This window comes from Garra rufa, chromosome 8 (genome assembly GCF_049309525.1).
Source record: "Garra rufa chromosome 8, GarRuf1.0, whole genome shotgun sequence".
NCBI lineage: Eukaryota > Metazoa > Chordata > Actinopteri > Cypriniformes > Cyprinidae > Garra > Garra rufa.
Genome location: NC_133368.1, coordinates 20,859,186 through 20,869,872, shown reverse-complemented (window position 1 = coordinate 20,869,872; position 10,687 = coordinate 20,859,186).

The following is a 10,687-nucleotide window of genomic DNA, read 5'->3' as shown; positions in this document are numbered from 1 at the left end:
GTAACGAGTGGACAACCTCCCTCTCTCATATTCACAGTTTGGGTGTGTCTGCCCACTAGAGCCCTGCACGAGTCTTAAATCTAAGCCCTAGCCCGGCCCTGGCCCGAGACGCACAGGCTGTAGCCCGGCCCGTGTCCGACAGCTTATCAAAAATTTTTGGCCCGAGTCCGATCCGAAGCCCATCTTTTTTCCGCCAAAAAGCTTATACTGTTACAGCCGTTAAAATAGACCAGATTTGTATTTAATAGAAAGTTTATGTTTTTTCGTTTTGTTTTTTAATCAGAATAATTTAGAGAAATGTTTGGAGTTTTTTTTTTTTTTTTTATGTAAGTTTTAGTTTTTTTAAGTGACATCGATATCCAAGCGGTATGTGGTCCACAGTGAGTTTACTCAATTAAACCTATATATCAAATCAACACTTGACTAGTCTACAATACAATCCACAGATATATAACAAACATATATCACAATGTTAGATTTAACGTTTATTATCACCATCTCAGAACAAATGCATTTCTAACAAAAATAGAAAGCAGGGCAGGCAGCTCTGCTGCGCAAAACCGGAACATGCAAAGTCGCAGTGGTAAAGTAAACGAATAATGAACAAATATATAAAGAATAAAGAAAACTTTAAAAACACAACTTTACCACTGAAAATAGCTTTTTCTTATTTACATCTAATGAAAAAAAAAAACTTTTTGGCTACAGCCTAAAGAACAGTCTCTCAAAGGGCATCGTGCAGAAAAAGCACAGCATCCACAGTGGAAGGTTTTAACCCAGTCCTCCTTTCCTCTAAAATTCTTCCAGCTGTGCTAAAGGCACGTTCGCTGCTGCTGCTGCTTGCGGGGACACTTAAAATCATGCGAGCAAGTCTAGAAAGATATGGTAGCATGGTCTCTTGTTGTTTCCACCAGCGCAGCACATCTCTGCCATCACCTTCCATGTTGGGATTTAGATGCAAGTAAATCTGTACTTCATCTGTATCCTCCCCCTCCTGCTCCACAACGTTTTCCCACTCTTCCTCAAACTCGGCCAGACATCTCTTCTTTGCTGCAGCAGCAGCAGGTGCAGGGTCTGCAGAGGTACTCGCCACTGTATGAATCATAATTATAATGATGATTAATACATTAATTTAGAGGTGTAATACTAATACTAATAATAATAATAATAATAATAATAAAGTGCACGTAAAAGAAAATCTCACCAGCTAGTTGACCTGTCCTTTCCGCTCCAGCCTTTTCATCTCCGAGTCTGAAACGGGATAAATGACATCTCGCCAGCTGGTAAATGTCATTCCGTTCAGTGTCTGTGAACATCCTTAATTGACTGAACTTCGGCCATAAAAATATTGCCAGTTTGTGAAGTGGGTGGTTGTGGACTTTTTTTATTATCCACTCAAGTTGTCGTTGGCGGATTATTGCTTGAGAAGGAGTGTCCGACACATTTGGCTGGCAATGGCTTTCAGTTTATGTAGCCAGGGCACAACGAGGTTTAGTGTTGGGTATTTGTCCCCCTCCAACTCCCTTTGTGCATCGTAGAATGGGCGCAGAAATCCCACCACATTTACATTTACATTTACATTTATTCATTTAGCCGACGCTTTTATCCAAAGCGACTTACAATTGGGAATACAACAAGTGATTCATCCTAAGGAGGCAGATCAACATAGGAAGTGTTCAAAAATACCATATATCAGGCGTTGTTAGAAGAGTGCAGGCTAGAAGGAGAAGATCGAGAAAGAGAGGAAAAACAGGCTAGAAGGGAGGTTTTTTTTTTTTTTTTTTTTTTTTTTTATTGAGTCAGATAGTGTCGAAAAAGATGGGTTTTCAGCAGTCGTTTGAAAGCTGTTAAGGAGTCTGCATTCCGGATAGGGGTGGGAAGATCATTCCACCAGGCAGGGACATTGAACGAGAATGTTCTGGACAGTGATTTAATACCTCTCTGTGGTGGTACAATGAGGCGTCTTTCACTAGAGGATCTCAGTCTTCTGGAAGGAGTGTAGATGTGTAGTAGTGAATGGAGGTAGGCAGGTGATGATCCGGTGGCTGTCCTATATGCCAGCATCAGTGTCTTGAATTTGATGCGTGCTGTAACCGGTAGCCAGTGCAGGGATATGAAGAGAGGTGTGACATGGGCCTTTTTGGGCTCATTGAAGACCAGTCGTGCTGCTGCATTCTGAATCATTTGTAGAGGCTTGATTGTACATGCTGGAAGACCAGCTAAAAGAGCATTGCAGTAGTCCAGCCTGGAAATGACCAGGGCCTGGACGAGGAGTTGTGTAGCATGCTCTGTTAGGAAGGGCCTGATCTTTCTGATGTTGTACAATGCAAACCTGCAAGATCGAGCGGTCTTAGCAATGTGATCTTTGAAAGTCAGTTGGTTGTCAAAGATAACACCCAGATTTCTGGCTGAAGTTGATGGGGTAATTGTTGATGAACCTAACTGGATGGAGAAGTCATGCTGTAGAGATGGAGTGGCAGGAAAGATAAGGAGTTCCGTCTTTGTTAGATTGAGCTGTAGATGGTGTTCCTTCATCCATGCAGAGATATCCGCCAGGCAACCTGAGATCCGTGCAGCTACCGATGGATCGTCTGGTTTGAAAGAAAGATAGAGCTGTGTGTCATCAGCATAGCAATGGTAGGAGAAGCCATGTGCCTGTATGATGGGGCCCAGAGATGTAGTGTATATGGAGAAGAGGAGAGGTCCAAGAACTGAACCCTGAGGAACCCCAGTGACCAGTTGATGAGTTTTGGATACCTCGCCTCCCCAGGCCACTCTGAAAGACCTACCAGAGAGGTAGGATTTGAACCAGCGAAGTGAAGTCCCTGTAATACCCAGCATTGAGAGGGTGGACAGGAGGATCTGGTGATTCACAGTGTCAAAAGCTGCAGATAGGTCCAGCAAGATGAGTACCGATGATTTGGACTCAGCTTTTGCCGTCCGCAAGGCTTCAGTGACAGACAGTAGCGCAGTTTCAGTTGAATGGCCGCTTCTGAACCCTGATTGGTTAGAGTCCAGTAGATTGTTCTGTGAGAGGAATAAGGATAGCTGGTTGAAAACAGCCCGTTCCAGTGTTTTTGCTATGAATGGAAGGAGGGAGACAGGTCTGTAGTTGTCTATGAGTGAAGAGTTAAGTGTAGGTTTTTTGAGCAGTGGGGTTACCCGGGCCTGCTTAAATGTAGTAGGAAAAGTGCCTGTGAGAAGAGATGTGTTGATGATGTGTGTGAGTGCCGGTAGGATTGTAGGGGAGATTGCTTGGAGAAGGTGTGAGGGGATAGGATCTAAAGGACATGTCGTCGGATGGCTGGAGAGGAAAAGTTTGGTTACTTCTGCCTCCGAGCAAGGACAGAAGGAGAAGTGGGGGGTTCCAGCCGTGATTGTGGTCAATTTTAGTTCCTGTATGTGTGGAGCTGAGAACTTATTATTGATCGATGTAGTTTTGTCTGTAAAAAATGTGGCGAAATCATCAGCTGTTATAGAAGTTGTGGGAGGTGGTGGAGGGGGACAAAGCAGTGTATTAAATGTTTTGAAAAGGTTGCGTGCGTCCGGGGAATTGTTGATCCTGTTGTGGAAGTATGAAGATTTGGCTGTATGTACTTGGGTAGCGAAAGATGAGAGCATAGACCGATACTTACTGAGGTCGGATGGATCCTTAGATTTGTGCCATTTTCTCTCAGCTGCCCTAAGTTTGGAACGATGCTCACGAAGAACATCGGATAACCAAGGGGTTGTCGGAGCAGATCGTGCTGGCCTGGAGGAGAGAGGGCATATAACATCTAGACAGGAGGTAAGAGTGGAGCATAAGGTGTCAGTTGCTGCATTAGTGTCCAGGGATGAGAAGTGAGTAGGAGAGGGAAGGGAGGAGGATACTAAAGAAGAAAGATGGGAGTGTGAGAGAGAGCGTAGGTTTCTTCTAAAAGTAACAGGTAGAGGGGTTGGGAGTGCACAAGTAGCAAGATGTAGGTCAAATGTAATGAAGAAGTGGTCAGAGATGTGTAGGGGTTTGACCACAATGTTGTCTGAAATACAATTTCGCATGTAAATGAGATCAAGTTGGTTGCCAGATTTATGAGTGCATGTAGTGATAACACGTTGTAGATCAAATGAAGCTAGAAGTGAATTGAAGTCAGCAGCATAGGGTTTGTCAAGGTGAATGTTGAGGTCCCCAAAGACTAGAAGTGGGCTGCCATCCTCTGGAAACGAGGACAGCAGCCCATCCAGCTCTTCTAAGAAGATGCCAAGTTGAGTAGGAGGGCGGTAGATTACCACAATGTGGAGTTCGATAGGAGATATTACAGTGATTGTATGAGATTCAAATGAACTATAATTGCATAGAGGAGAATGGGTTGAGTATTTCCAGTTGTTAGAAATAAGAAGTCCCGTCCCCCCGCCCCTTCCAGTCTGACGAGGGGTGTGAGAGAAGGAAAAGTTATTCTTTCCTGTTATTCTTTTCTTTCCAGGAAGGAAAGAACATCTGGGGATACATTGTGTAGCCGCTGAGTCTCACCACGACTCTGAAGTACCTCCTGTATGTCCAAGTAGATGGTTTCAATGGACTCCAAGGTAATGAATATGGTGCTGTATCTTGTTTCTGCCATCTGTTTGACAGTCTTTGATAACTGGCTGGTCAGACCAGATTGCTTTAAATATCGCACCAAAACCTTGGCAGCCCGAAGGGTTTCTGCTACTTCTGGAACAGTTTCTTCAAGCTCATCTGTGTTTAAAGCATGTCGGAGGACAGTGTTGTAGACATGGTCTTGACAGTCCAGGCGCTGGTATGCACGGAGAGTGGCAACAATATTAGCCCCCTGGTCGGTTACCCAGACAACGTTATTCATAACAGTTGATTCGAAGCCCAAGACGGAGACTAATTGCTGCTGCAACTCTTTTCTTATGTTGTCTCCTGTTTTGGCTTCGTTTGGGAAGCTTGTTGTGGTAAGTACCCTGCTCTTCATGTCATACTGGGGTGTGACATAGTGACATGCAGTGATGGAGTACTCGAGTCCTGGATTCGGACTCGAGTCCGACTCGAGTCACTATTCTTTGGACTCGAGTCCGACTCGAGAATCCACTCTCTGGACTTGTGACTCGACTTGGACTCGCGGATTGATGACTCGTACTTGGACTCGGACTCGAGGATATATACAATCGGACTTGAGCATACATCACTTTGTTTTTGACTAAATATTTTATAAAAAAAATTATATAAGGTGTTACACTTTTCCTGTTTTGTGCCCAAGACCGGCCGCGATCTCCCTTCACAGACACTGCTACCTCTCGCTCTCTTTGCTTGACAACACACTCACTGACGTCACTCACTTTTACGCTGGTGCAATGCATTATGCATGATTCGCGGGCTAAATGTTCACATTTGTAAAATGCAGAAAGACGTGCCCCGGATCGTGAAGTTCGCCTATGCGAATTTTGCATCAAATGCTGGAAAGAGCAGCGCTAAATGTTGTGTGTGTAATCGCACAATTGAGGAAAAGACTGGGACAACCTCAAACTTTAACAGACACCTGTCACGGATGCACCCAGAAAAGTAAGTAAAATGCTTTCCATTGCCTAACGTTAGCTTTTAAAAAAAATATATTATTGACTAATGCATAAATGATAACAAACAGAAGAAGCTAGGGTTAATGTATGTCTGGTTCAGATTACAGCATTTTTTGGTCTGCTGATAATTTAACGTTACTAGTCACTGTGCCAGATCAGATTTTTGCGATATTTGTCTGTTGCGATAGTCACTCTGTCAGATTAAACATTTTTTTTTTTGCAATTTTGACTCTTAAAATCCTGTGGTGTCGACAAGAAACATGTCAGACTAACGTTTCACGTTGCTTTCTGGCCAGTCGCTTGCCGTCACACACACACACACAGACACACACACACACACACACACTAGAGCCCTGCGCGGGACTGTTTTCTTCATTCCGCGCCCGCCGAATTTCTGACCATTACCGCCCGCTCCCGCAATATGTATGTCCACTCCCGCCCGCACCCGCAAAACTCTGTGAATTTATTCCCGCACGATAATAGAAATGCATTGATTTCGCCTTTTCTCCCGTCCCGCAGGGAAAAAAACATATTTGTATTGCTGTTATTAAAGAGATTCATGTTTGTTTCTTTCCCTGGCTTGCAGGGAATAGTAGCCTGGGCTATCGGGGACATCTAAAACGCTTCAAGTACTTTTTTTTTCACGTAATCGCCGTATGCAGCCAGAGGAGGGAGCGCCGCGACACTCATTACAACCATAGATTACAACACACAGACTAATTCAGCGCGTTGTGCCGTTGACATGCCGTTAGAAGTACAGAACGGATTTGCATCGGGCGAGGGAAGAGAGAGGGCACTGCGCAGTGCTTTTTTTTAGCCGCCCATTCCCGCCCGCAGCAAAGTTCAAACCGCCCGCTCCCGCGAGATTTGCGTTGGGTCCCATCCCAATGCAGCCCTCTAACACACACACACACACACACACACACGTTAAATAATTCGGTCACACACACAATCTCTCTCTCTCTCTCTCTCTCACTCTCTGCATATCGTTTTGTTTTTTACGTTTTAAGTATCTTTAAAATACAGTGTCCTCTTTTTTTCGCTGAGTGTATTTCTGTAATACAGTGATTAAGGATTAGCTCACACAAAAATGGAAATTTCCTAATCATGTACTCCTCCCACTGCCATCCAGGATCTTTTTTTTTTCTTCAGTGGAAAATAAATTGTTAATAAATAAATAATTATTAGGAAATTTTCATTTTGAGGTAAACTAATCCTTTAATGTTACTTATATATTAGAAATATATAAAAAATATTTAACTATTAAATAAATATAATCGTGCCACAGCTAGTTAACAATGATTTTAACTAAGGTCAAAGACAATTCTAGTGATGTGATATACACATTTCTAGCTGTAAGAAAGAGTGCCTGAAAAATGTTGCTTGATTTGGCTTAATTGTATACAATTTCTTCCACTAGGTACCAACAATACTGTGCCTCCGTTGCATCACATTTGACACCAGCTGCTTCAGGTCAGAGTGCTATTACATCATTTTTCCATACGGGACCACAAGGGATCTATGACTCCAAGCATCCACGTCAAAAGGCTATAAGTGATGCCCTTGTGAAAGATCTTATCATTAGCTGTTGCTTGCCTCTCTCCATTGTCGACAATGAGGACTTCAGGCACTTCCTTCATGTCCTGGACCCTCAGTATAGGCCTATAGCACGATCCACTATCTCTTCTGTGACCATTCCAGGAATGGTAAAAGTTCAAAAGGAATGGATAAAGTGCCAGCTGGCTGAAGCATCGAGTGTTGCTGTTACTACAGATATTTGGAGTGATCGCAAGATGCGTTCATTCCTTGGAGTGACAGCACACACAGTGACCGAGGTAAAACATGCACTCAGCCTTCAGTCATATCTTCTTACCTGCGAAAGAGTCCATGGCAAACACACCGGAGAAAAGATTGCAATGATGTTTGAATGCTGTGCTGAAGAGTATCTAATTAAAAATAAGATCAACTTTGTCATCACTGATAATGCATCCAATATGAGGAAAGCATTCCAGGCCAGATTTCTGCCAGAGGAAGATGAGGCTGCAGAGCCAGAGCAGGAGGATGAAATCTGGCAAGATCTGACACCAGAAGACCAAGAGGCAGTCAATGCTACTTTGGATGAAAACTGTAAGATGCAGAGACTGTCGTGCTTCACACATTCACTGCAGTTGGTCATAAAAGATGGTTTGAAAGAAGCCAGTGGGCTGTCAGGCACCCTATCCAAGCTGTCCCGTGCCGCCAACCTCCTTCACAGTGGCACCTCGTTTAAAGACTGCTTTGAAGCAACCTTCGCTGATGCAACGATTCCAACAGCAAATGCTACGCGATGGAATTCTACTTTGAAGCAAGTGAAGGCATATGTGAATTTTGACATACAAATGCTAGCATATGTGTTGGACTCAGAGGGGCACAAAAGTCTAATCCTTTCACAGTGAGAATATGCTCAGCTTAAAGAACTGATCGAAGTTCTCGACCCATTCTTAGAGGCAACCAACCTGACTCAGGGAGAGAAAACTGTCACTGTCAGTGTTGTTGTGCCCTGTGTCCTCACTCTGCACAGTCATCTGCAGGAAGTAAGAGAAAGAGTCAGATACTGTGGGCCGCTGGTGAGAGCTCTGGAGAACTCCATGAAAGCAAGGTTTACAGAGATCTTTAGTGCAGTGATGATGCCAGGATGTGAGCCAGAAGAAGGAAGAGGTCCCACCAAATTTCCTTTCGCCATTGCCTACTTTGTAGCATCCGTGTTGGACCCAGCATTTGATTTCCAGTGGCTAGAACATGATGTGCAGCTGGACAATAGCATTAAAGGGCAACTAAAGAGTCAAATTAAAGGTGAGAAATGTTTTTTTTTATGCAGACAAGTGAGTTAAAAACCTTTATGAGTTTTATGTCCACATTTACTAATGTAAGCCTATTTAATAACATATTTATAAAATACCTTGGTAACACTTTACAATACGGTTTAATGTAGTTAACTACATTAGTCAGCATGCATGAACTAATAAGGAACTGCACTTATACAGTATTTATTAATCTTTGTTAATTTCATCATTTACTAATACTTTATTAAAATCTTGTTAATATTAATGTGGAAACAACAATGAATACTTGTATTTTTATTAACGTTAATAAAGATGAACAAATACATTGTTCATTGTCAGTTCATGTTAGTTAATACATTAACTAATGTTAACTAATGAACCATCATGTAAAGTGTTACCCATACCTCTCCTGCCTCCTTTTGTTTCAGAGTATATCAAAGCAGAAGGCGAGAAACAACAGTTAACCATCATCAGCCGCTGCAACAGGGCCAGGGGTAGGTGATGTTGCAGCATCTCCTCCTGAGGCCCCTCAGAAGAAGCTGAAAATGTTCTCCCACTATCGGAAGACTCCCTCCTCGACTAACAAGCCATCTGTCCATGCTCAGTTGACTGCATATCTTGACCTGATCGCCGAGCAGGACTCAGTCCCATGCTTTGAGTTTTGGCAGCAGCACAAAGTCAAGTTCCCTGCACTCTATCAGCTTGCCACTCAGGTATTCTGTATTCCTGCCACCAGTGCACCCATTGAAAGGGTATTTAGCCATGGAGGCATTTTGATGAGGCCTCACCGTGCAAGATTGAGCAGTACCATGCTTTCAAATCTGATGCTTTTAAAATGCAACATGAAAATGCAGCATGATTAAACATGCAATTTGTAAATTTTCTACGCTAGTTCTCAATCACAAGTTCACAACAATGGAAGTAAACACATACTTTTGATGGCGTTGTAAAGTTGCAAAGTGTGTTGAAAAGTGTATATGTCAAATCAGTAAATAAACTCCCTTTGCAATTGTGACAGTGGTGTCATTTTTGTTTAATGTAGAACATCTTTAATACATTTTATCAGTTTTTTTGAAAGTCCCAGAGTGGAGACATGTAGGCACAATCAGACTCGAATACGGGACTCGAGACTCGACTCGGACTCGAACTCTGGTAATGGTGACTTGACTCGGACTCGACTCGGACTCTTCTTTGGTGACTCGGACTTGGACTCGGACTCGAACACTGGGACTCGAGACTCGACTCGGACTCGACAGTTGGTGACTCGACTACAACACTGGTGACATGTAATTGACATGTAGCTCAATTTACAGTGATCATCCGTTGTCATTCCCACATTAATTAACGACATGACCCCCTTGATTTCTTCAACCACATCCCCTCTCTTAGCAATCAACATTTCTTTGCACTTTCGGGAGATTGTAGTGGGGTCAGGGAATAAATTCTTCGCTGACAGACGGCCGTGGGTTGCGCCTACATTTATTAGCTCTTGTGCTAACTTAACGAAACCTTCACCTGCTACTGATTCAAACGGCCGTATGTCCATACAGCAGAAATTCACACATGCAGTTGTGATTTGTGATTTCACTGTGAAGGGAATTGGTTTGGGGAGGAAATCACTTACACTCATCTGTTTACTGCTGCTGACTGCTGGACCGCTACATCCTCCACGTTCAAAATGTCTCTGTAAATGAGATGATACCGTTTTCTTGCTATCGTATCTTAGCACAGACTTACAAGTTGTGCATTGTGCATAACCAGTTGGCTCATCATTTAAAGTTGTCACTATTTGAAAAGTTGACCAGAAGTTTGCCTTTCCTCTAGCGTTTTTCACAGTTTTAAGTTCGCCATTGGTAATTTTTCTCATTATATTCTCCATTGCACGTGGCTGGAAATGTCTATGCGCGAGTTAGGCATTACTGGCGCTTTTTCTAAAGCAGGCCCGAAGCCCGATATGCGTGCGAGCTATGACATGAAAATTGTCCCGAAGCCCGGCCCTAGGGGCATAAAAAAGTCGGGCCCCGACGGGCTCGGGCTTAAATGCAGGGCTCTACTGCCCACTCTTTAGTCTACATGTGACCACAGGAAATTGCGTGCCACTCTGAAACAGGTTATAGTTCACTCCTCTGCCACAAACTGCTTTAATATCAGCTTGATTCGCTTGTATGAAGGTGTTGACAGGTTTGCAGTCACCTGCCGTTCCAGAGACAATGATGTTCTTTTTCGGATTTCACTGGTAAACATCTCCACATTCACAAAAGGACCCCAGTGTTGGTTGAGGAAGTTTCGATAACGAGACATTATATGTG